Below are 26,934 nucleotides of genomic sequence, written 5' to 3' on the forward strand. Positions count from 1 at the left end.
AAGCAGACTCACAGACATAGAAAAAAAAATTATGCTTACCAAAAGGAGAAGGAGGGGAGATAAATTAGGAGTATGGCATTAATAGATACAAACTGCTATACATAAAATCAACAACCAACAGGGATTTACTGTATAGCACAGGGAACAGTAGTCCATATCTTGTAACAACATATAATGGAAAATTATCTGAAAAAAAATATATGTAACTGAATCACTTCGCTGTACACCTGAAACTAACACAATATTGTAAATCAACTGTACTTCAATGAAAAAAATCTTTCTCTATAAATGAATTCTAGTGTTTCCAGTGAAACCTTTTAAACACACTTCAAAACTTTTCCTTTTCACGGCATCCATGTCACCTAGCCACAGACTATGTAAGAAATCAACCTCACGATCGGTAGGAATCAGATTGTAAAAGTTTTTCGTATTACCTTTGTAATTTTTTTGTAGAATCTTTTGCTGTTTACAGCACCATGGTTTTCTATATGTTAATATATCCATAAAACTGCTAGAACCCTTATTCCATGTCCCTTGCTATATAATGTGCCAAAGTCTTGTGACTTCTCACAGGTCTTAGGTTATCACTGTCTTCTCTGGTTCTGGACTCCTTTTACTGCTGAGTTATTTAAGACTGAGACCGTTATGTTTTTCCTGCTCTCCATCCTGTTGAGCTAGATAGGGAATTCATTCTTGGTGGGTTTGTTTTTTTTTTTAAAGTTCCATCAGAAAACAAAAAAAACACTCCCAGAAGGCACTACCACATGTACAGGTCTTTACTGAATATTTTGTCATGGCAGAGACTCTTATTCATGAACGTTCAAGTATCTTAATTATGGAATGTTAAGAAGACCTGGCCCCCAGATCCTTTCTAAATATGGGCTTTGGCCTCTAGCAATATTGCGATCTCTTCCTCTCACCTCTTTTCAGTCTCATTTTCTCAGACCCAAATATTCTTTGTTTTAAACACAGAGACACTGAGTTTTTTTCGTTGCTTTGGCTCCTGTTGGCCCAAGCCCTCACCTCCCCACTAGTAGTTTAGCAAGAAAATCTAAACAAAGGTAGTTCCTTCCCTAAAGGCATTCATTCTCTTGTATTAACCATAGTAGATGCCAAGATCAAGTTCCATGCCCTTTGCTTTATCTTTCTTTTTTCATTGTTTGAAGCAGGATTTCCAGTAGAATGCTGAAAAGAAACTGTGAAATCAGCCTCTCATTGTTTTTTTTCTAACAATCAAAAAAAAAAGCTTCTGACATTTCACCATTATGTATGATGTTAGCTATAGTTTTTATCTTTTTAAGATATCCTTTATTATGTTAAGGAAAGGGCAATCCATTCCTAATGTGCTAAATTGTTTGTTTTATCATGAAAGCATCTAGAATTTTAGAGATGGTTTTCCTGAAATCATTAAGAAAATCTGATAATTATTACCCTTTAACTTGTTATTTTGTTAAGTAACTTCAATAGATTTTTCTAATGCTAAATGACTCATGTATCCTTGGGGTACACCATACCTGTTCTTGTGGTATTACTTTTTAAAGTACAGTGGTAAGTTAAGTTTTTTAATATTTCATTAGGATTTTGGGGTCTATGTTAATAAATAAGATTAAACTCTAGTTTTCCTTTTTTACACTGTCCTTTGTCAATTTTGGTATTAAGGCAATATTAGTCTCATAAAATGAAGTAGGGAACTTGCTCACTTTCTTCAATTCTGGAACAATTTGTGAAAGATGGAGCTTATCTTTTTTTTTTTAACAGTAAAAAATCACTGTAAAATCATTTGGCTCTGATGCCTTTTTGTGAGTAGATTTATGTTTACTGATTTAATTTTTTAAATGATTACAGGTACGTTCAGATTTTCTCTTCTTGAACCAATTTTGACATTTTATATTTTCAAATAATTTTCAATTTTATATTTTCAAGTTCATTGGCATAAAGTTGTTTCTAATATTGTCTTATGATTAAACGTAAGACACATAGATCTCTTGACTAGTGTTGTGTATTCAAGATCTTTCTTTCTATGTTCATCATCTCTGTAATATCTTTGTCTTCCATTGCATTACTTTCTGCTAATTCTTGTTTTTGTAGCGGTAACAAACTGTTCTAGCACCATTTGTGGTAAAGACTTCTCTTTTCCTATTTAATTGTTTTGACGCCTTGGTCAAAAATCAAATGACTGTATAAGTGTGGGTCTTTCTCTGGACTTTTTATTTTATTCCATTGATCTGGTTGTCTGTCTTTACATTAATCCCATACTTTCTTGATTACCTAATGCTATTGCACTAAATAGAGTAAGTTTTAGAGTAAGTCTTGAAATCAGATAGTAGAAGTCCTACCCTTACATTTAACATTCATGGGTTACTTGGAGTCTGCTTATTTACATTTCTCATGGCATAGCAATTGCTTTGCCTACTCTTGCTATTTGAATTCTGAGCCTTCACTCGAGTAACATTTGCTTCTTACTAAAATTTGGTGAATAGCAGATTGTCAAGGCCTTTGAGGATTTAAAATGTCTCTATATTGCCCTCATTCTTGAATGACAGTCAAACTGAGTATAGAATTCTGTGTTATTTTCCCTGAGCACTTTGATAATATTATGATATCATCTTTCCACCTATATTTCTGCTAATGAGAAGTTTGCTGTTCCTCTTATTGTCATTCATTTTTGTGTGCATGTATATATATTTCTATCATTTTCTCTGGGTAAATTGATACTTCTCTTTTGGTTTTTCCAGTTTTGCTATGTTGTGTCTGGACTCATTTTTATTTATCTTGAGGACTTGATTCTTCAATCTGTCGATTCATGTCTTAATTCTCAGGAGCTTATAAGCATGTATTTATATAAATATATAATTATATATAAAATATATTTATGAATTTATAAATATAAAATTTATATATATAGATTGCCTCTCACATTTTCTCCCTATACAGGCATACCCTGAAGACACTGTGGGTTCAGTTTCAGACCACAATAAAGCAAATATTGCAATAAAGTGAGTCACGTGAATTTTTTGGTTTCCCAGTGCATATAAAAGTTATGTTTACACTGTACTGTAGTCTATTTAGTGCAATAGCATTAGGTGTAAAAAAGCAATCTACATACCTTAATTTAAAAATACTTCATTGCTAAAAAAATGCTGATCATCATCTGAGCCTCAGCAAGTCATAATCTTTTTGCTGGTGGAGTGTGTGATATATTGCAAGAATTACTAAAATATGACACAGAGACACAAAATGAGCAAATGTTCAATGCAGGTTGCCACAAATCTTCAATTTGTAAGAAACACAATATCTGCAAAGCACAATAAAGTGAGGCATGCCTTTACTTTCTTCCTGAAAATTATTTAATGTGTTGATATGATTGTCCTTCTCATTCTAGCTTCTAAATCTTTCAATTTCTCTTTCATATGTTTTATCTCTATCTTCCTGTTTCATTCTAGGATATTTCCTTTGGTCTCTCTTCCAGCTTATAGTGTCTCTCTTTAGCTGTGTTTGCTCCTTAACTCAGTGTAGTATCAGTGGCACAAACATCTCCCTGGGACCTTTCAATGCTTTTTGGCCAACTTCCAACTGCCAGTATTGCATTTGTTTCTGGAACAGTAGGCTGGAAGTGTAGGGAAATGAGCACCCTTTCCATCAGCCCAAAATGACTAAGACAACATAGTAGAAATATGGACTCTTTACCCATATATGGAGAGTTTTGGAATTTTGGTTTCTCACAAGACTTTTTTATGCAGTGGACCTGTAAGCTGGTGAAAAACTACTCTGCTGTGTCCCTTAGTGGGAGGTGGAGTTTTTCTGGCTCCTCTTTCACAGTATAGACAGCTATAATAAGGATCTCAGCCACAGCTACAGTCTTGCATGGCAAATATCACAAATATCACATCTATTGTAGCACACACACACACACACACACACACACACACACACAGTCCCATGGACTAGGGCCGCTGCTTCTCTGAGTCTCTAGTTCCTTAAGTTATGTTTTTACTACTCTGTGTAAAGTACTCTCTTTCTCTCTGGCACTTTGGCACTTCCCTTTTATTCTTTCAAGTGTGTGTGTGTGTGTGTGTGTGTAGTATTTCTATTTGTTTGGAATGGTGATGGGAGAGGGAGGGCCACAATCAGCTCAGTCTCCCATTTTGCCATATTTTGGATTTTGAGATCATCTCATTGATAAACAGGTTGTCATTGCGGCCACTGTGATTTTCCATGGTGCCTTGTTCATGGTGATTGTTTAATTCTCTGAGCTGTGGAAGGCTGCAGTGACTGTGGTGTCTTAAGTGTTCTAATCCATGCCATGCAGACACAGAGGTATGGATTATAATGAATGGAAAAAAAGAATGTTTTGAATATTTAAAGTCTTAGAATTTTTATGGAGAAAGGCATTTTACCTCTGAGAAAAATGAATTTCAAATTTGCAAGTTAAAAGAAAAATTTGTGAAGAATATTTAGCAAAAGTAAGTGGGGCACAATGATAGATCTTTTCAAAAAGAGCTGTAGCTGATGAGTCCTTTTTTTTTTTTTTTTGGTTTCTGCAGGTGAAAATACAACCGAAGATAGGGTGTATTTGACACACCCTAACTGCACTGCACGTTCACAAGGATTTCCTTATAAATACAACGATCTTTTTTTTTTTTAACTGCATGTAGATTTTTTGCCTTCTATGAAACTGCAAGTATACTGATTTCTTCTGACTTTTGATGTCAGACTTTGTGAGCAAAATGTATTCACCATCTTTACATCCATAAATTTCTAGGGTTTTATGCTCAGTGTTATATTTTCTACTTTCAGGTAAGTCCAGATGTTTTTAATTGATGTAATAATGACAATAAGTACTTAATACAGTCTTCTGTTTATTCAATTAATATATTCTTAAGTAATGGTTTTCTAAAACATATCTGTTTTGAAAACTTAAAACTCACCTATTTCTCAACATTCTTTATGCCTATGGTATTTTCTTTTTTTTTTTTTTTTTTTTATTTTATTTATTTTATTTACTTATTTATGACTGTGTTGAGTCTTCGTTTCTGTGCGAGGGCTTTCTCTAGTTGCGGCAAGTGGGGACCACTCCTCATCGCGGTGCGCGGGCCTCTCACCATCGCGGCCTCTCTTGTTGCGGAGCACAGGCTCACAGGCTCCAGACGCGCAGGCTCAGTAATTGTGGCTCACGGGCCCAGTTGCTCCGTGGCATGTGGGATCTTCCCAGACCAGGGCTCGAACCCGTGTCCCCTGCATTGGCAGGCAGATTCTCAACCACTGCGCCACCAGGGAAGCCCCGGTATTTTCTATACCATACGTTTTGTGCTAATAATATTTTTTATTACCAGCCTCTTTTTGAAGCTGGTGTATCTAAATTATGACAATGTTATTACTCCGGAACAGATCAGGTTCCAGGAAGTCCTGTTAATTATCTTCCATTCCAGAGACTCAGAGGTTGTTTCATCCTAGAATCTGTGAGATGTTTATCAGCCATATTGAAGTAAATCTTGAAGAACACCAACACAGGGTATAGAACAACATTAGATGTTAATACTTTTTTTTTCCGAGAATGGGTAGTTGAAATATATCAAGCCTGAGTATAGAGGCCCAGCAGGATACATGAGTGTATCTCAGGTCACTACTGAATTTTCTAATCCACCATCCACTCCTCTAACTTTCTACATCTTTTATCTCATGGATTGCAGTCTAGAGCTCAAAGTTCAACTAGCCATTTCACAGAAAAGAAACAATTGAATAGCATACTGTGGATTTATACTTTAGAATGGTTTTAGTGATCTCAAATGAAAGATAGACGGGAATTCAAGTGAGCTATGTCTGGGTTTGAATTCTAGTTTTGTCCCTTGCTACTGCTCTATGAGCTTGTGCAAATTGTTTAGCCTTTCCAAGAAGTGGGCGTAGTTGACAAGGCTCCCTTTCTGGGTTAATGGAAGGATTACATGAAATCATGAGCATTAAGACAGCACAATTATCTGGCATATAAGCTCATAGCAAACAATTTTCCTTCCTCACTTTTCCACCATAGCTCTTAGCTTTCTTATACATTTAGATATTACTATAAAACCAGTCCACAAGTAGAATTTTATTCTGCATTTGTTTCAGCAAACATTTTATAGGTACCTATCACCAGTCAGCATGTGCTACACAAGAGTTAGTAATACAGGTTCTCAAGGAATAGACTGTGCCTGAAATTGATTTGTCTCTATTTAATGTATTAGCCTTCATAAATGAACTTGTTTTTCAAGTGGGTTTGTATTGATTTACCCACGGTGTTTCACTTTGTCCTCCATGTGACCCAGATCACATGTACTTCAGCGTAGACAGACAAAGCAGAGTCTGACTACAGAGAGAGCAAACCCAGGGCTTGCCTGAGGTGCTGGTAGTCAAGACAATGAGATTCGTTTACCAGCCAGGCATATAAATGGGCCACGATGAGGACTGAATTCTGATGCTCCATTCCCACTTATGTCCAAACCATCAAAGCAAGCAAAAAAGATTTTTTAAGTTATGATGCTAAGAAGTTAATAGCATAGGGCAAAAATAACCTACTACCTGGGTGAAAAGCAACTTTTCAAGGAAGGGGAAATGAGAAGCCTATGCAGAAGGAAGTTGAACCCTGGACATGATGGGGAAAAATGCCACATGGTAGCCATAGACAAATAGATGGAGCCTCCCAAAGTGGAAGCTGAATGGGGAGTTACTGTCTAACAGGTACAGAGTTTCTGTTGGGGATGATGAAAAAGTTCTGGAAATGGCTAGTGGTGATGGTTGCACAACAATGTGATCGTATTGTACCTAATGCCACTGAATTTTGTACACTTTAAAGATGGTTAAAATAGTAAATTTTATGTTATGCATATTTTACCACAATAATAAATAAATTTATTTCTATAAACAAACAAGCAAATAAATAAATAACTTAATTTTTTTTAAAAGCACAATGGAGATACAGTCATTCCTCCCCGTAAAAAGTAGAGGTTGGCTGGTTAAATCCGGGGGTTCTCTAGGAAACCATCTCACTTCCTTATTTCTATGGCTAAAATGCTAAGGTACTGCACTTCCTTTTTTTAACTCATGAACCTGAACATGTGTGTATATGTATGCTTCCTGTGACCTGCTCTATTAAAAAAGTTGGAATCTTTGTATATAAAGTATCATTATGTAGCAATAATGATGTGTTTTCTGACTCAAAGCTATTCTCTAATAATCATATAGCACTTCATATTTCTCCAAGTGCTTTTATATCTATTATCTCAATTGATCTATAGAACCCAGGAGGCATTACCTTTGTCTTACAGATTCGAGGAAATGGAAATGCAGAGAGGTTCAGGCCTCACTAGAGTCTTAGTATAATATATAAGTAGGACTAGAACCTGTGTGTCCTGGGAACTGAGTTAACATTTTTCAGATATAAGCCAGTCGGACTTTCATTTCACAGGGCTGACACTACAACTTCTGTGTAAAGAGTGAAAAGAACCACCAATCACATGAATGTTTGCTTTCAGTGATAATAAGTAGGACCAACACCAAGATAATTAAATTTTTACTTTCTATCCAAGTGTTTTGACATTCTACAGTCATACCTGAATATAAAAAGAATTTATTACAAATGTTGGATCAAAATAATTTGAAACCAGGCCATACTTGTCATTATAGCTAGCAAATTCAAAACCATAGTCTGAAAAGCTCAGTCTCAAGTGGAGCTTCAAGATGGCGGAAGAGTAAGACACGGAGATCACCTTCCTCCCCACAGATACATCAGAAATACATTTACATGTGGAACAACTCCTACAGAACATCTTACTGAACGCTGGCAGAAGACCTCAGACCTCCCAAAAGGTAAGAAACTCCCCACGTACCTGGGTAGGGCAAAAGAAAAAAGAAAAAACAGAGACAAAGAATAGGGATGAGACCGGCACCAGTGGGAGGGAGCCGTGAAGGAGGAAAGGTTTCCACACACTAGAAGCCCCTTTGCAGGCGGAGACTGCGGGTGGCGGAGGGGGGAGCTTCGGAGCCACGGAGCAGAGCGCAGCCACAGGGCTGCGGAGGGCAAAGCGGAGAGATTCCCACACGGAGGATCGGCGCCAAGCAGCACTCACCAGCCAGAGAGGCTTGTCTGCTCCCCCGCCGAGGTGAGCGGGGCTGGGAAGTGAGGCTCGGGCTTTGGTCGGATCGCAGGGAGAGGACTGGGGTTGGCGGCGTGAACACAGCCTGAAGGGGTTAGCGCACCACAGCTAGCCAGGAGGGAGTCTGGGAAAAGTCTGGAGCTGCCGAAGAGGCAAGAGACTTTTTCTTGCCTCTTTGTTTCCTGGTGCACGAGGAGAGGGGATTAAGAGCACCACTTAAAGGAGCTCCAGAGACGGGCGCGAGCCGCGGCTATCAGCGTGGACCCCAGAGACGGGCATGAGACGCTAAGGCTGCTGCTGCCGCCACCAAGAAGCCTGTGTAAGAGCCCAGGTCACTCTCCACACCGCCCCTCCCGGGAGCCTGTGCAGCCCGCCACTGCCAGGGTCCCGTGATCCAGGGACAACTTCCCCGGGAGAACACACGGCGCCTCAGGCTGGTGCAACGTCACGCCGGCCTCTGCCGCCGCAGGCTCGCCCCGCCTCCGTACCCCTCCCTCCCCCCGGCCTGAGTGAGGCAGAGCCCCGGAATCAGCTGCTCCTTTAACCCCGTCCTGTCTGGGCAAAGAACACACACCCTCAGGCGACCTACACGCAGAGGCGGGTCCAAATCCAAAGCTGAACTCCGGGAGCTGTGCAAACAAAGAAGAGAAAGGAAAATCTCCCCCAGCAGCCTCAGGAGCAGCGGATTAAATATCCACAATCAACTTCATGTACCTTGCATCTGTGCAATGCCTGAATAGACAACGAATCATCCCAAATTGAGGAGGTGGGCTTTGGGAGCAATGATATATATATATTTTTTCCCTTTTTCCCTTTTTGTGAGTGTGTATGTGTATGCTTCTGTGTGTAATTTTGTCTGCATAGCTTTGCTTTTACCATTTGTCCTGGGGTTCTGTCTGTATGTTTTTTTTCTTTTTTTTTCTTTTTAAGTATAGTTTTTAACACTTCTTATTATGGATGGATTTCTTTTTTGGTTTGGTTGCTCTCTTCTTTCTTTCTTTCTTTCTTTTTTTTTTCTCCCTTTTATTGAGCCGTGTGAATGACAGGCTCTTGGTGCTCCAGCCAGGAGTCACGGCTGTGCCTCTGAGGTGGGAGAGCCAAGTTGAGGACATTGGTCCACAAGAGACCTCCCCGCTCCACATACTATCAAATGGCAAAAATCTCCCAGAGATGTCCATCTCAATGCCAAGACCCAGCTCCACTCAATGACCAGCAAGCTACAGTGCTGGACACCCTATGCCAAACAACTAGCAAGACAGGAATACAACCCCACCCATTAGCAGAGAGGCTGCCTAAAATCATAATAAGGACACAGACACCCCAAAACACACCACCAGATGTGGACCTGCCCACCAGAAAGACAAGATCCAGCCTCATCCACCAGAACACAGGCACTAGTCCCCTCCACCAGGAAGCCTACACAACCCACTGAACAAACCTTAGCAACTGGGGGCAGACACCAAAAACAACGGGAACTATGAACCTGCAGCCTGCAAAAAGGAGACCCCAAACACAGTAAGTTAAGCAAAATGAGAAGACAGAGAAACACACAGCAGATGAAGGAGCAAGGTAAAAATGCACCAGACCTAACAAATGACGAGGAAATAGGCAGTCTACCTGAAAAAGAATTCAGAATAATGATAGTAAAGATGATCCAAAATCTTGGAAATAGAATGGAGAAAATACAAGAAACGTTTAACAAGGATGTAGAAGAACTAAGGAGCAAACAAACAGTGATGAACAACACAATAAATGAAACTAAAAAGTCTCTAGAAGGGATCAATGGCAGAATAACTGAGGCAGAAGAATGGGTAAGTGGCCTGGAAGATAAAATAGTGGAAATAACTACTGCAGAGCAGAATACAGAAAAAAGAATGAAAAGAATTGAGGACATTCTCAGAGACCTCTGGGACATTAAACACACCAACATTTGAATTACAGGGGTCCCAGAAGAAGAAGAGAAAAAGAAAGGGACTGAGAAAATATTTGAAGAGATTGTAATTGAAAACTTCCCTAATATGGGAAAGGAAATAGTTAAGTATAGGAAGCACAGAGAGTCCCATACAGGATAAATCCAAGGAGAAACACGCCAAGACACATATTAATCAAACTATCAAAAATTAAATACACAGAAAAAATATTAAAAGCAGCAAGGGAAAAACAACAAATAACACACAAGGGAATCCCCATAAGGTTAACAACTGATCTTTCAGCAGAAACTCTGCAAGCCAGAAGGGAGTGACAGGACATATTTAAAGTGATAAAGGGGAAAAACCTACAACCAAGATTACTCAACCCAGCAAGGATCTCATTCAGATTTGACAGAGAAATTAAAAGCTTTACAGACAAGCAAAAGCTAAGAGAATTCAGCACCACCAAACCAGCTTTATAACAAATGCTAAAGGAACTTCTCTAGACAGGAAACACAAGAGAAGGAAAAGACCTACAATAACAAACCCAAAACAATTAAGAAAATGGTAATAGGAACAAACATATCGATAATTACCTTAAATGTAAATGGATTAAATGTCCAACCAAAAGACATAGACTGGCTGAATGGATACAAAAACAAGACCCATATATATGCTGTCTGCAAGAGACCCACTTCAGACCTAGGGACACATACAGACTGAAAGGGGATGGAAAAAGATATTCCATGAAAATGGAAATCAAAAGAAAGCTAGAGTAGCAATTCTCATATCAGACAAAATAGACTTAAAACAAAGACTATTACAAGAGACAAAGATGGACACTATGTAATGATCAAGGGATCAATCCAAGAAGAAGATATAACAATTGTAAATATTTATGCACCCAACATAGGAACACCTCAATATATAAAGCAAATGCTAACAGCCCTAAAAGGGGAAATCGACAGTAACACAATCATAGTAGGGGACTTTCACACCCCACTTTCACCAATGGACAGATCATCCAAAATGAAAATAAATAAGGAAACACAAGCTTTAAATGATACATTAAACAAGATGGACCTAATTGATATTTATAGGACATTCCATCCAAAAACAACAGAATACACATTCTTCTCAAGTGCTCATGGTACATTCTCCAGGATAGATCATATCTTGGATCACAAATCAAGCCTTGGTAAATTTAAGAAAATTGAAATTGTATCAAGTATCTTTTCTGACCACAACACTATGAGACTAGATATCAATTACAGGAAAAAATGTGTAAGAAATACAAAAACATGGAGGTTAAACAATACACTACTAAATAACCAAGAGATCACTGAAGAAATCAAAGAGGAAATCAAAAAATACGTAGAAACAAATGACAATGAAAACATGATGACCCAAAACATATGGGATGCAGCAAAAGCAGTGCTAAGAGGGAAGTTTATAGCAATACAATCCTACCTTAAGAAACAAGAAACATCTCAAATAAATAACCTAACCTTACACCTAAAGCACTTAGAGAAAGAAGAACAAAAAAACCGCAAAGTTAGCAGAAAGAAAGAAATCATAAAGATCAGATCAGAAATAAATGAAAAAGAAATGAAGGAAACGATAGCAAAGATCAATAAAACTAAACGCTGGTTTTTTGAGAAGATAAACAAAATTGATAAACCATTAGCCAGACTCATCAAGAAAAAAAGGGAGAAGACTCAAATCAATAGAATTAGAAATGAAAAAGGAGAACAACAGACACTGCAGAAGTACAAAGGATCATGAGAGATTACTACAAGCAACTCTATGCCAATAAAATGGACAACCTGGAAGAAATGGACACATTCTTAGAAATGCACAAGCTTCTGAGACTGAACCAGGAAGAAATAGAAAATATGAACAGACCAATCACAAGCACTGAAATGGAAACTGTGATTAAAAATCTTCCAACAAACAAAAACCCAGGACCAGATGGCTTCACAGGCGAATTCTATCAAACATTTAGAGAAGAGCTAACACCTATCCTTCTCAAACTCTTCCAAAACATAGCAGAGTGAGGAACATCACCCTGATACCAAAACCAGACAAAGATGTCACAAAGAAAGAAGACTACAGGCCAGTATCACTGATGAACATAGATGCAAAAATCCTCAACAAAATACTAGCAAACAGAATCCAACAGCACATTAAAAGGATCATACACCATGATCAAGTGGGGTTTATCCCAGGAATGCAAGGATTCTTCAATATACGCAAATCAATCAATGTGATACACCATATTAACAAATTGAAGGAGAAAAACCATATGATCATCTGAATAGATGCAGGGAAAGCTTTTGATGAAATTCAACACCCATTTATGATAAAAACCCTCCAGAAAGTAGGCATAGAGGGAACTTTCCTCAAACATAATAAAGGCCATATATGACAAAGCCACAGCCAACATCATCCTCAATGGTGAAAAACTGAAACCTTTTCCACTAAGATCAGGAACAAGACAAGGTTGCCCACTCTCACCACTATTATTCAACATAGTTTTGGAAGTTTTAGCCACAGCAATCAGAGAAGAAAAAAGAAATAAAAGGAATCCAAATCGGAAAAGAAGAAGTAAAGCTGTCACTGTTTGCAGATGATATGATGCTATACATAGAGAATTCTAAAGATGCTACCAGAAAACTACTAGAGCTGATCAATGAATTTGGTAAAGTAGCAGGATACAAACTTAATGCACAGAAATCTCTGGCATTCCTATACACTAATGATGAAAAATCTGAAAGAGAAATTAAGGAAACACTCCCATTTACCATTGCAACGAAAAGAATAAAATACCTAGGAATAAACCTATCTAAGGAGACAAAAGACCTGTATGCAGAAAACCATAAGACACTGAGGAATGAAATTAAAGATGATACAAATAGATGGAGAGATATACCATGTTCTTGGATTGGAAGAATCAACATTTTGAAAATGACTACACTACCCAAAGCAATCTACAGATTCAATGCAATCCCTATCAAACTACCACTGACATTTTTCACAGAACTAGAACAAAAAATTTCACAATTTGTATGGAAACACCAAAGACCCCGAATAGCCAAAGGAATCTTGAGAAAGGAAAACGGAACTGGAGGAATCAGGCTCCCTGAGTTCAGAATATACTACAAAGCTACAGTAATCAAGACAGTATGGTACTGGCACAGAAACAGAAATATAGATCAATGGAACAGGGTAGAAAGCCCAGAGACAAACCCATGCACATATGGTCACCTTATCTTTGATAAAGGAGGCAAGAATATACAGTGGAGAAAAGGCAGCCTCTTCAATAAGTGGTGCTGGGAAAACTGGACAGCTACATGTAAAAGAATGAAATTAGAACACTCCCTAATACCATACACAAAAATAAACTCAAAATGGATTAAAGACATAAATGTCAGGCCAGACACTATCAAACTCTTAGAGGAAAACATAGGCAGAACACTCTATGACATAAATCACAGCAAGATCCTTTTTGACCCACCTCCTAGAGAAATGGAAATAAAAACAAAAATCAACAAATGGGACCTAATGAAACTTAAAAGCTTTTGCACAGCAAATGAAACCATAAACAAGACGAAAAGACAACCCTCAGAATGGGAGAAAATAGTTGCAAATGAAGCAACTGACAAAGGATTAATCTCCAAAGTTTACAAGCAGCTCATGCAGCTCAATATCAAAAAAACAGACAACCCAATCCAAAAATGGGCCAAAGACCTAAACAGACATTTCTCCAAAGAAGATATACAGATTGCCAACAAACACATGAAAGAATGCTCAACATCATTAATCATTAGAGAAATGCAAATCAAAACTACAATGCGATATCATCTCACACCAGTCAGAATGGCCATCATCAAAAAATCTACAAACAGTAAATGCTGGAGGGGTGTGGAGAAAAGGGAACCCTCTTGCACTGTTGGTGGGAATGTAAATTGATACAGCCACTATGGAGAACAGTATGGAGGTTCCTTAAAAAACTAAAAATAGAACTACCATATGACCCAGCAATCCCACTACTGGGCATATACCCTGAGAAAACCATAATTCAAAAAGAGTCATGTACCATAATGTTCATTGCAGCTCTGTTTACAATAGCCAGGACATGGAAGCAACCTAAGTGTCCATCCACAGATGAATGGATAAAGAAGATGTGGCACATATATACAATGGAATATTACTCAGCCATAAAAAGAAACGAAATTGAGTTATTTGTAGTCAGGTGGATGGACCTGGGGTCTGTCATACAGAGTGAAGTAAGTCAGAAAGAGGAAAACAAATACCATATGCTAACACATATATATGGAATCTAAAAAAAAAAAAAAAAGTGTTCATGAAGAACCTAGGGGCAAAATGGAGTAAAGACACAGACCTACTAGAGAATGGACTTGAGGATACGGGCAGGGGGAAGGGTAAGCTGGGACAAAGTGAGAGAGTGGCATGGACATATATACACTACCAAACGTAAAATAGATAGCTAGTGGGAAGCAGCTGCATAGCACAGGGAGATCAGCTCGGTGCTTTGTGACCACCTAGAGGGGTGGGATAGGGAGGGTCGGAGGGAGGGAGACAAAGAGGGAAGAGATATGGGGACATATGTACATGTATAACTGATTCACTTTTTTATAAAGCAGAAACTAACACATTATTGCAAAGCAATTATACTCCAATAAAGATGTTTAAAAAAAAAAAAAAGCTCAGTGTCATTGGGTTAAACAGTCTTAAAACTTTAACCAAATTTATCCCCTTATCAGGGCTTTCAATTCCCATGTTTGTAAAAAAAGACAAAATTATTTTTGCCCCGATTCATGTGCTACATTTGACATAAATGCAAAATAGAAACCTCAATTTTTGAAATAATTTTTTGGGTGGTAGAAAATAAGGATAGAAAAACTAAATGATTAAAGCAGGGGATAAGATTACACACACAAACACGTTAACCTTCTCACCTTGAGTAGGTGCTAGAGAAGATCGGCTAATTGGGCTTTACATTTCTGAGGAACAAAGCAAAGAGGGAACCTGCTTAATTACATTATTTATCCACAAGATTAAAGCCAAACTATAAATGGAACACTTTTTCTGAATCTAAAACCTGTGAAACATTTCTCCTGTAGATTCACATAAAGAGGACATGGTATGATATAGTGAAAATGTCCTTGGCAACATTGCTACAATAGACACAAAAATAACTTTCATGTCTCTGGTTCTTTGATATCCTTCAGTTGAGGCCAATAGCATATCACTAAAGCACGTTCTGCACGGGGTCACTGAGAATATCTGTTCTGAAAGTCTCAGCTTCACATGTAGTAAAAATAATGGAAATATAATACATTATAATTTGAGCTCGAATTCAATTTCAAAGTATGTATAAAATGCTTAAAATGTTTAGAGTAAACTTTATCAAATCCCAAGTGTACACAGACTAAATACTAGTGTATATCATAAACAGTAAGGGAGGGGGTAGAAGAAGAAACAATAACTTTACAGATTAAAGCATGACATATTGGGCGGGACGTTCTTGTGACCAGGTTTACCCTTAGGCAGGTATGGTTTAGGGAAAAAAGTTATAATGGATTGTGGCAGTAGAATTAGGTGGATAAGTAAGCGGGTGAAATGTGAAAGTAATTAGTTAATGAATTGATTCAAAGTAGAGGGAGAGTTTTAATGCCCTTTCTCAGGGCTCTCACCAGAACATATTAATCCTTTTATGAAATCAGTAACTTAGCTGAAGGTGCAGAATTTGTAATTGGTGGATCCATTATATTAGATCTAACTGCCAAGAAAAGAAAACAAACCCAAACCTTCACAGATCAGAGTGATGAGATAATTTTAGCAAAATGAAAGTCAACAGAGATAAAATAAAGTCATCTACTTTTGAAGTAGTAGGAGCAGAAATGCGGTGTTGATATTTTACCTAGGTCATTCTTCCAATTAAACAAACATTGAGTGCCTGTTGTATGCCAGGCACTGTGCTAGGCACTAGAAAGGCTATGATAAATGAGGCACACGACCTAGTAGGGAAGACATGTATAAACCCTGCTAGACAGTTGGTCAGTGTTGGAATAGAGATGTGAATGAGGTTCAACGGTTGTATGAGGCATGGGGAATGTTTGGTCTCTTGCATGTTGAAGATCAGGGAAGGCTTCAATGAGAAAGGGAAGTCAAATTAAAGGAGAGAGGGATAGAGGGTAGGAGTGGCACAGACAGAAAAAGACACAGCGTGCTGTAAGTTATTTAATGTGGATGGAGATGTTTATATGTGGGGAGGGGAGATGGTAGGAATGAGGGGAGGGTGGATAAGGCTAGATCACAGAGGAGGCTGAGTTTGGACTCTGGCAATGTAGGGAGCCATTAATAATTTTCTTTTTTCTTAAGGAAATAAATAATGTGATCAACATGCCATTTTTATAAAAGTCACTCTGGGAACAGTGCTTCAAATTGTTTGGACATGGCGCCAGGGTGACCGCGGAGGAGGAGACTGGTTTGGAGACTGTATTGGTCTGCTTGGGCTGCCATTACAAAATAACACAGACTGGGTGTCTTAAACAACAGAACATTTATTTTCTCACAGTTCTGGAGGTTAGAAATCCTAGAATAAGGTGCTGGCTGAGTCCATTACTGGTGAGGATTCTTTTCCTGGCTTGTAGATGGCCTCCTTCTTGCTGTGTCCTCACATGACATTTCCTCCATGTGTGCATGGAGAACGAGAATGAGAGGTTTCTGGTGTCCCTTCTTACAAGGAAACTAATCCTATCAGATCAGGACGCCACCCTTATGACCTCATTCAACCTTAATTACTTCCTTAGAGGCCCCATTTCCAAATAAAGCCACACTGGGAGTTAGGGCTTCAACATAGAAATTTTGGGGAGACACAAACATCCAGTCTATAACAGAGAGAGACCATTATAGTTGTTCAGTTGAAAGATGATGAGGGCCTGAATTGAGTAGTAGCTATGGGGCAGGAAGGGAAGCATGTTGGAGATGCTAAGGAAATAAAACTGACTGTTCTTTTTCAGTGTTTAGGCATTTAGTTGTGGACTGAGGGGAGAGGGGAAAAGTGTTGAGTAACTCCCACATTTTTGTTGTTTTTGTTCCCTTTACCAGTGTGTATATCTATATATCCTATTGGTTCTCTTCCTCTGGAGAACCCTGAATATATATGGGTTATAATCTTGTGAGTCAGCTGAGAAGTCCCGCCATCTGCAGACTACAAGCTAGAGAACCAAGAAAGCCAGCTGTATAATTCAGTCTGAATGCAAAGTTCTGAGAACCAGCAACACCAGTGTCTGAGGGCAGGAGAAGATGGATGTCCCAAGCTTCTTTGGAGAGAGCAAATTCGCCGTTCCTGTGCCTTTTTGTTCTACTCAGGCCTTCAACGGATTGGATAACGCCCACTCACATTGGTGAAGGTGATCTTCTTTACCTAGTCTATCTGTTTAAATGCTAATCTCCTCTGGAAACACCTTGACAGACAACACGCAGGAATGGTTTACCAGCTATCTGGGCAACCTTTAGCCAAGTCAAGTTGACATAAAATTATCCATCACAATTGGTTAAATAGTAGTAGGGCTAATAAGAAGGGTTGTAGGGGAGAGTTTCTGATTTTTGAGAAAAAGCTGGTAAAATTAGCTTAAGCTATGTTAAATGAGAGGTATCTGTGGGACCTGTGGGTGAAAACCTCCAGTGAACAGTTGGATTTATAGGTGTTTGGGTCAAGGAAGGACAATCTGGGCTGGAGGTACAGAGATGGGGGTTGTGAAACTCAAAGCCATAGTGGATAGAGTCAGCATAGATAGGCAGGTGTAGTTCAGAAAGAGAAGAAAACCAAGGATTAATTCTTGGGAAGAAACTGGGCATGGAAACACGAAAACCCCTTGTTAAATGTCTTATTACTTTATTTTAAATTTAGGAGAAAAAAAGGGGAAGTACTTTTGGTGTAATACTTTATGTTTTTCCACATCAGACTCTCACCCTTATTCTTAGTAATTTTGTATGAGCACATCTGCAACTTTATTGCTGACTCAAAGTGATATTTTTGCTAATAAATGAGTGAGCTCTCTGGAAGGTGCTGTAATGAGTAAAGGATTGCACTTAGCTGTAAATTTAACCTCTGTAACTCCAGTGGCAAAATGAAGTCATTTATTACAGGGAAAAATTGCTGGCTCTGAAGGAGAAGACAAATGGTTGCCTCTTTGCCCTAGTTTAAATAGGATGATGGCTCTAGCACAGTTCCTTAAAGACAAGGGTCTGTTCCGTGCAGGCTACTGGCAACCATTTATGAGGCCAACTGTGATCCCAGCTGCAACAAGGACCAAGTGGTTCCTCTTATAGGGAGGGAAGTGCTGTTGTCAGAATTCCTGCCTGTGCTCTTGATCAATGGATGTCTCTAGCCCTTTTTATGAGGGCTAAGCTTGCCAGCAAATAAAAAGCAAACTAAATAAATAATGAGAGAAGAAAATACTATAAAACTGAAGGAAATCTCTTATGAACTAACATAAACTGAAGTGAGAAAGGAATATCTAAGCTGAGTGTATAGAGCTTCCAATCCCAAAGTAGGTGATAACCCAGGCAAAGTTAAAAGATGGCCTATTCCAAATCATGTTAGAGAAAGTATAATCAGTGTTACTATGGATATACAGGACAGTAAAATAGAAAGCAGGGGAGAGATAGCAGGTGGCTGGGGAAAAAGCCACCTTGTTTATCCCTTGTTCTTTTTAATTGTCTCTATTAGTGATAGGCTTCCTGGATTAAGTCAAAGCTATAATAAAAATGTCTTTCTGAGAAACTTCTATGACTAGGATGACCTTGATTTTTTGTTTTTAGCCTGGAGAAGAAAGTCTAATAATACCTTTCTCCACAAAACCAAATATTCATCAGTTCTGTTCTTATTTAAGGCTGTTATCATCTCAAATAAGTATTTCCACAGGAACTACTAAGCAATGGCAAAATTACATGAATTTTAGAGCCAAAAATATTGCAGAATTGGAAGAAAACAGGTAAGAATATTTCCATTACATTGTATTTGCCTTTGGTTAAAGATTTTATCTAAGTTAGATATCAGGGATACATGTCATGAAACAGAGAATCGGGAATTAAAACCAAAAATTATGCCATTTCACGTGGAACAGTGTCAGGCTTTTACCCCCTGAAGTTAAAGATATTACTGTTGCATAATCATGTTAGCCTGAAGGACTGCTTCATACACAGGGTAATCATCCAAGAACATGAGTCGCAATCAGAAGTTGTGATGTACATTTTCCTAAAAAAGGTGCCAGCCATCTAATTCATGCAGAGGGGTTCAGAGAAAGCTCTATAATGGATGGAAACTTGATTCCACTGGGAAGCATACAGTGTAACAGTGCAAATGCAGGGACGGTTAGATGATAGGAACTGGGTGAGCAACAGCAGAATGGGCAAAGTTGCTGGAAAGAGAAGGAAAAAAAACCTCAACGGAGGGAAATGTTTAAATCTGTTTTTTAAAAGATGCCATGCTGTTTTAGAATCTTCTAGAATAATGACATGGAAATGATCCTTGGTTCAGATGGGAAGACAGAAACTAAGGAGTTGTAACGCATGAAGAAATGCAGGGACTTCGCTGGTGGCACAGTGGTTGAGAATCTGCCTGCCAATGCAGGGGACACGGGTTCAAGCCCTGGTCTGGGAAGACCCCACCTGCCGTGGAGCAACTAAGCCCATGCGCCACAACTACTGAAGCCCTCATGCCTAGAGCCCATGCCTCGCAACAAGAGAAGCTGCTACAATGAGAAGCCCGCGCACCGCAACGAAGAGTAGCCCCCGCTCGCCGCAACTAGAGAAAGCCCGAGCGCAGCAGCGAAGACCCAATGCAGCCAAAAATAAATAAATAAATAAATAAATTGATAAAAAAGAAAAAAAGAAATGCAAGCAGATGCTGATGGATTGTCTTGGACAGATGGAGGGTGGAATTTGTCAGGATCTCTCTTGCACTAATATGGAAAAAGGCTGCATGTGACACATGTGACAAGACAGATTACTGCCAGTACCTTCCTAAATGTCAGGTAAGATATTTCCCCCCAAATGATCCTTCAGAAGAGGAGTTTGCCTTACCCAAAAGACCCTATGCTGTAATCTCTCAATTTCTCAATTATTTTATTTCGAACAACAAATTATACTTGGCAAAGCCACATTACCCTCAATCTTTGGGCTCAAGCTGGTTTCTAATGCTTATGGAGGTCATATGACAAACTAGAAATGTAGGAGGCTAATGTATTTAATATAGACTTATTTATTAAAAAAAATTTTATCCTGGGGATAAGACCTCATGATCATCAAATTTTGCTGTCTTCGTAAACAAATCTTTTCAAGGTAAAACAAATCTTTTCGTGTTGTGGCTAGCTCAGCTATACATCTGTAGGAAAGATGACTAATTTTTTTTTTTAATGTTATGTGAATGATATTTGTGGGTTGGGATAAAATTTCCAATTTCAGTATCAACGTCAGCTCCAGAAGAGCTGTGTTTTCAACAATTTAAATAGAAATAAAGATGATGGGCTCTGATAATGAGAGATAAATGAATCAGAGTGGCTATGGGGATGACAAAGATGTGTGAGAAGAGAAAATAAAATTGTTTCATGAATTGTGAGTGGCAAAAACAGAAATATTTCTGAATTATTATTTCTAAATTTATTAATGTGATGAAAATATGGAAGCATATTAAATGAGTAGACACATGATCTAAAAGTGTGTATATTTAAGTTGGCCAAGAAACTTTTAAAACAATCTTCTTATTGGGAAAATGGAGAATTACTGTATATTATTCAGTTACATACAGTACATAGAGCAGAACTCCACTGTAGCCTGGATGAAATACTCTTCAGTCCAATACATGGACAATACATTAGATTCCTTGCTCTTTCTGAACCTTCTAATGGTCTACTGTGGCCTATATATATTGATATAAAGACTGAAGCACTGTTGATTAGGAAATCTAGTTTCTGGTATAACACTTACAGCACAATCGTCTCTTGAGAGTTTGGGTAGCTTTTGTTTTCAATGCCCAGCATCCTTAAGGAAGATACTTTACTGAAGTTCCAGACCTTTATATCGGAGAAGAAAAGCTGAGAATCAAAATGAAATTCACCATCTGCTATTTTACTACTTTAACTTTATTTAAATCTGCTAGAGATAATAAACACTCAATAAATGACAGCTGTTTTTATTACTGTCAGGTTTATATGCTTAGCACTTTACATTTTTGATGACATTTTGTCCATGCAATCCCATGATGCAGGTAGTCTTATGTTATTTTACACATGGTAACTGAGGTCAAAAAGGTGAAGTTACGTGATCACAGTCACACAGCTAGTGAGTGGCAAAGCCAGGTGATACACACCCAGCTGATGATTCTAAAACTCACATTCTTAATAAAAATTCTACTACCTCCTGAAAGGATAGAGATATTTGATGGGATAAATGAAGGAGGGACAGTTAGTCCAACTTGGGGTTTCCGGAAGGAAACCTATTACAGGAGATGCTTGTGTAGAAGGATCTGAAAGGCGAGTAAGGATTAGAGATAGGAAAAAGGTGGGATAAATGTCTTCCGAGAGAACAGCATGAGTAAAAGCGCTTAAGCCTGAGATGGCATTGCTACAAGCATTTAGTATTATCAGGGCGTATAGTGTGAGTCATGTTGATGGGAAATACATATTGAGGGGGTGGGGAGGCTTTATGTGGAGGACCTTACCTTCGAGGCTATGGAGTTGGGATTTTACCAGAGGAAATGGAAATAATTAGAAACAGTAACAGTAGCAACAACAAGAGTACAAGTAAAACCAATAGGCCTTAGGGCTTAGAAGTAAAACGGGGTTTCAATTTTCCGGATAGCTCTTGGGAAAGGAAAAAGATGTACTGTTCATTATTCTTAACAACAGTTTTGCAATATAGTGATTATTGCTGGGATATTAAGAAAATGAAAAAACATTTCAGAACAGGCAAGCCTCCTTATTAATGTTTCTGACCCAGGGAAATTGATAGATAAGCTATGAAGTATTTGTAACTGAACGGTAGCCACTATTACATGTAGCCCCTCGATTAAGGACCTGAAAATCTCATTTAATTCTCATAACAACCCCATGAAGTAGGTGATTACGTCTCAGTTTTATTAGGTAAATAAAACCAATAAAACTTCACCAAAGGTTAAATGACTTGTGGAAAGAATTTTAGTTTAAAATGCAGCATGATAAAGACTCGTTGAGTTTACGGTGTTGGTTAAAGAAGTTCTGAAAGTTGGTAAGCCAATGACAAAGATTGGGGAAAGTCAACTCTTTCTGGGGCAGATGCAAAAGTGAAGTGTATCAGACTCCATAAAATCCTACCCCCTTCTTCGTAATTTGTTGCTAGGCTTTTATTTTTTTAATAAGAAGATAAACTAGTCTTTCATAAAACAATTTACCCAGCACGGTACTGTTGAACTTGAAGTCCAGCTGCAAAATATGATGGGAAGTTCACGGGAGCTACTGTATAAACTTTCCAAGATCCCAAACCCATAAGGAAACCAGAAGTATAACTTTATAAAGATAAATGACTGAGAGTATCTGAACAAGCGAGAATCAGCCAGGTTGTACCGTGATTACAAACGACCCTAAAATCTCAGTGGCTTAGGACAAGAAAGGGTTATTTTTTTGCTAACACACAATGATCACTGAGGTTGGCTGTGGAGGGGGCTCACCCTGGTACCCAGGGCAAATCAGCAACCTTATCCAGCACGGTAGCAGATGGAAAAGGGACACATGAAATCATACACTGGCTCTTAAAGCTTCCACCTGGAAAAGACACTTACTATTTCTGCTCGCATTTCATTGGCCAGAAGAGATGACATGGCCCTATCTGATTCAAGGGGAGTAGGGAATTGCATTCCTAACATGTGCCCAGAGGGAGAACAACAAAAATTTGGTGACTAGCACTGAGGACCATCACAGGGAGAATTTAAGAAAAACAACAGTGAAAGCAACCTAAGAAGGAAAGTTCTAGGAGCTAAGGATGGCATTGGGGCTTATAATTATGTGGATACTGGAGGACTTATACATAATGATGGCTAAGAGCAGAATAAGATTTAATACATAATTTCATAAAAACTGTTGCAACAGTTGGCCAATTTATGCTGTGAGAAGTTTGGTGAAAAACACCATAGGATCTCACACTGGAAATATTACTGACTAGGTAACACACTAGACATACACTGAGACATAGTATGAGATGTGTTTGTCATCCTTCTTAACTCTCATCAGAGGCTCAAAAAAAGCCCTCTGTGTTACTTGTAACTCAGTTTTTAAAAAGGTGATTCTAATAGAATATCCTGTTGCTTTGCTGTCTGCTGGCATCAGACTTAAAGAACTTCTTTTCTTATGAATCTATGTACAAAAATTTCACACACGAGGTACGATTCTATACTTTATTTAGTAAAATATCTAATTTTAAAGTATGACCCAGAAAGTGAACTAGATAACTTAAACACTTTTCATTGCTGAAATAACCTCTTTTCCAGGGAAAATCTGATTTTGCAGCTTCGTTCTCTGAATAGAGTGGATTCCTCCCTTTAAAAAGCACATATCTGAGAGGTGTCTTAGGCTGAGTTCCTGCAGAAGCTGACCATGAGACCAGGATTCGAGGGCAAGTACTGTGGCCTGTTTGGGATGTGATGGCAGAAAGCACTAGAAGTACGTATGGGGAGACAGGTAAGGAAGGGAGCCAGCATAGGGTTCCTTAGAGAGCAAGTTACCACAGTGGGAAACTGAGGCTCAGAGATGAGGACCTGTGGGAGACAGTGTAGAATACAACTTAGTAAGTCTAGTCCTACCTCCAGGTGAGGAAGCTGGGGTAGTTTTAAACTGACTTGCATCCTCGATTGCTTGAGGACTTCTCTGAGGGGCATTATCTGCCTGGCACTTCTAGCCTGTCCTCCTGCACTAGCAAAGTGGGGTCTTCTTCTGTTCAAGGAAGCCGTTGAACAGAGAAGCAGAGAAGGGAGAGCTATAGGATGCTGTCAGCCTGCTGTAGGAATGGCAGGGGTGGCGTCCCTAGTGGGGTGCCCACATTGTGAGTTCAGAGAGGATACTTGGATTCCTAAGCCCATTTGCTCTGGTATCTCCACCATTTTAATTAATTTAAAAATATTAATAATATGGTGGCATCTGAGAAACGATGGCATCCTTTTCAAAAGTAGCAGTGGCTAGTGTCATACACAGAGAAGCCCGGGAGTGGAGATGGGGGAGCTCTGACCAGTTAAGGACCAAGATTCTTGGGAGGAGATCACTTGTTTTCCCCACAAGCAGGTTGGGAAAGAGATACTTCGAACAGCCCTGACAGGAGTGTTTCATAAAGCAGGGAGCAAACCTTCTTGAAGCCATATTGACTGTTCACCTGGCAAACGGCCCTTCCCCCTCATTTCTTGAGAAAAGAGAGAAACAAGCAGTCGATATTTTCAAAAGGTTTGGTAATGTTTTAGTAGATTCAATTAGTCCACTATAACAGTCAGTGGAGTATTGGGTATTATTTAGAAGTTAGCAACTCTTCGTTGATTTACCCCATAACTCGAGTATTTTTGAGAGGCAGCAGAATTGAATTGTCTCGAAGTACTGACTTTTCATTATTTTCCAAGCAGATCCCTGAGGAGAGCGGAAAGTAAGGGTTTGTCGCGGTGGGGGGGGGGGGGGCGGGGAGGTTAGACTTCTCCTAAAAAGACAATTCTGGAAGTCATCATAATTAGACAAAGAGGAAAATGTGCCAGACAGGAGTGGGTAGGGGCTGTTTTCTCTCTGTGGTTGGTTGTGGAGCGTTCAAGATCCCTAACCTAGGATGAGGCTTCTGAGTTCCCAGTAGGCGAGGAGCCGCCCAGGAGACCCGAGGTTCCAGGAGAAGGCGGCGCAGGTGTCCAGGCTCCGGGCAGGTGAGCAGGCCGATGCGCCGGGAGGCCGGCCGGGCGGCCCCGGACCCCGGGCCCTGACTCTGCGGCCTCGCGGCTGCTCGCCGAGCTGCGAGGGCCGGACCGGGCGCGCAGGAACCCGGCCCGAAAGGCGCGGCTCACGCTCGCGCTCGCTCCCGCGCCCTCGCCTCCCGCGCAGTCCGAGCCACCGCCCTCCGCCTTCCCTCCGCCCGCTTCTCTATTTGCCACCTCTTTCCTCGACCTCACTCCCCAGCCCTGCACGCATCCCTCTTCGTTCTCTTCAGGGAGCCGGGGAAAACGTGTGCTCCCCTGGCCCTTGCACCGTGGGTCACCCTGCGCGCGGGTGGGAACGGCGGCGCCAGGAGTGCTGCCCCTCGTCCGGGAGGGGACGGGGAAGAGGGCATCTCTGGTCCCCGGGTACGACTGTCCCCTTTTCTCCTTCTGTTCCCTGCGCCGCGCGCGCTAACTCTGGGGGAAGTTGGTTGCAAAGTTTCCGAGAGCGGCGTGGGCTCGTGCAAGCAAAGCGGAGGGCGGGGTGCGGGCCCCGGGAGGCGAGGACAGAAGCGCTCCTCGCGGCGTCTTTGTTCTGCTCTGGGCGAGAGACCTGGCGAGGAGTCGCCGGGAGAGTTACCGGGACCGTCGGCCGCAACATTCCGGGCTCAGCAGGGGCTCTTCGCTCCTTCCCGCACCTCCTCCTTCAGGCATCCCCCCACCTCCACCCCAACCCTGGACGCTGGTCCCAGGTTCCCAAGCCTCCTGGTACCGCACTCCTTTACCCCCAAACTTCACCGACCCAAAGATCCCAAGTCTGGGATGGGGAAGGAGAAAGGGTGGAGGCGAAGGTGCGCGATGGGCCGGATACCTCCTGGAGGGTGGATGTTTGCTTTGGAATGCTCGTTGTTGTTGTTGTTTTCCTTTGCCCTAGAAAATGCTTCCCATTGCGGGCCCCCATTCTCTCCCATTTCCCCCACCTCCGGCTTTCCTCCTCTTCAATTCTAGTAAGATCTAGAAGGAAAATGAGCGCTACTCTGAGTCACTCAGAGAGCCAATACTGTGGCCCGCAGCTGGGATGAGGGTCTAAGGATGGGGTCCCCAGCTCTGGAGGTTGGGGAACGACTGACTGGTAAAGGGCCTGGGGAAGAGTGCGGAGCTGTTCCTCGTCCGAGACACCCGATTTGCCCGGGGCAAGGCAGTGGGGGAGGAGACGGAAAGAAGGGATGTTCGGCCTCGCCAGGGGGTAGAGGATGCGGAGGCAGCCAGGGACCCTGAGTCTGATCTTTGGAGCGAGGACAAGGCAGTGGTGTAGAGAAGGGAACCGGTGAGGAGCGCTTGGCTCCAGGGTCAGAGGGAGCGCGGTCACCCGGAGAGCCTTGCAGTCTCGGTCTGAGGTTAGGAGAAGTTTGGGGTCTGAGAGGTGGGTGCGATGCTCGAGGTGGGAATCCGTCCTCGGCGCCCCTGGACCGAGTCGCGCAGCGCCTGCAGCAACAGGTAGCCCCTAGGGGTGGAGGTCCCGGTGGGACCCCGAGCTGGGCTTTGTCCTCCGGATTAGAGGGAGCGCCCAAGGGACAGAGTGAGTGGGGGTGGGCGGGGGGGGGGAGAGTTTTCTAACACTTCTTGATGCCCCTTTGAGTTGTTTTGGTGTGTTGGGTGGAGGGGGTGATCCGAGGGGAGGAACCAGGATGGAGAACCTAGGGTGCACCCCACCTCCAATTGTGTGAGCGCCTTTATCTTCTGGGGTTGACCCCTTGCCCTTTGGATTTTGTCTCTTGGGATGAGGAAAAACTGACAGAAACTCGATGCCAAAGTGGATTGCTCACACTGATTGGCAGGGAAAGTGCAAACAAAGAGGTGCATCTCCCGGAAACAATGATTTTGGAGATTCCTCCCCCTCTCCCCCCGCAGACTTGAGCGCGTTAGACAGCGTGGTGGGTGTGGAGGGGAC

General features: G+C 40.7%; 1 protein-coding gene across 9 annotated transcripts in view; it reads left to right on the plus strand.

Annotated features, from left to right (window-relative positions):
* Nucleotides 1–24,515, plus strand: part of SOX4 (SRY-box transcription factor 4) — a 54,845-nt gene extending 30,330 nt beyond the window's left edge. Inside the window, exons 4-11 of one of the 9 annotated variants that reach the window (XM_059938013.1) lie at nt 2,935–2,996; nt 4,545–4,797; nt 7,660–7,842; nt 7,981–8,135; nt 17,177–17,481; nt 18,967–19,068; nt 19,573–20,109; nt 23,595–24,515. The gene's annotated coding sequence lies outside the window, so the exon portion shown is untranslated. The other 8 variants (XM_059938015.1, XM_059938018.1, XM_059938016.1 and 5 more) reach the window with 8 other exon arrangements.
* Nucleotides 24,516–26,934: the final 2,419 nt, after the last annotated feature.

Source organism: Balaenoptera ricei, chromosome 11 (assembly GCF_028023285.1).
Source record: "Balaenoptera ricei isolate mBalRic1 chromosome 11, mBalRic1.hap2, whole genome shotgun sequence".
NCBI lineage: Eukaryota > Metazoa > Chordata > Mammalia > Artiodactyla > Balaenopteridae > Balaenoptera > Balaenoptera ricei.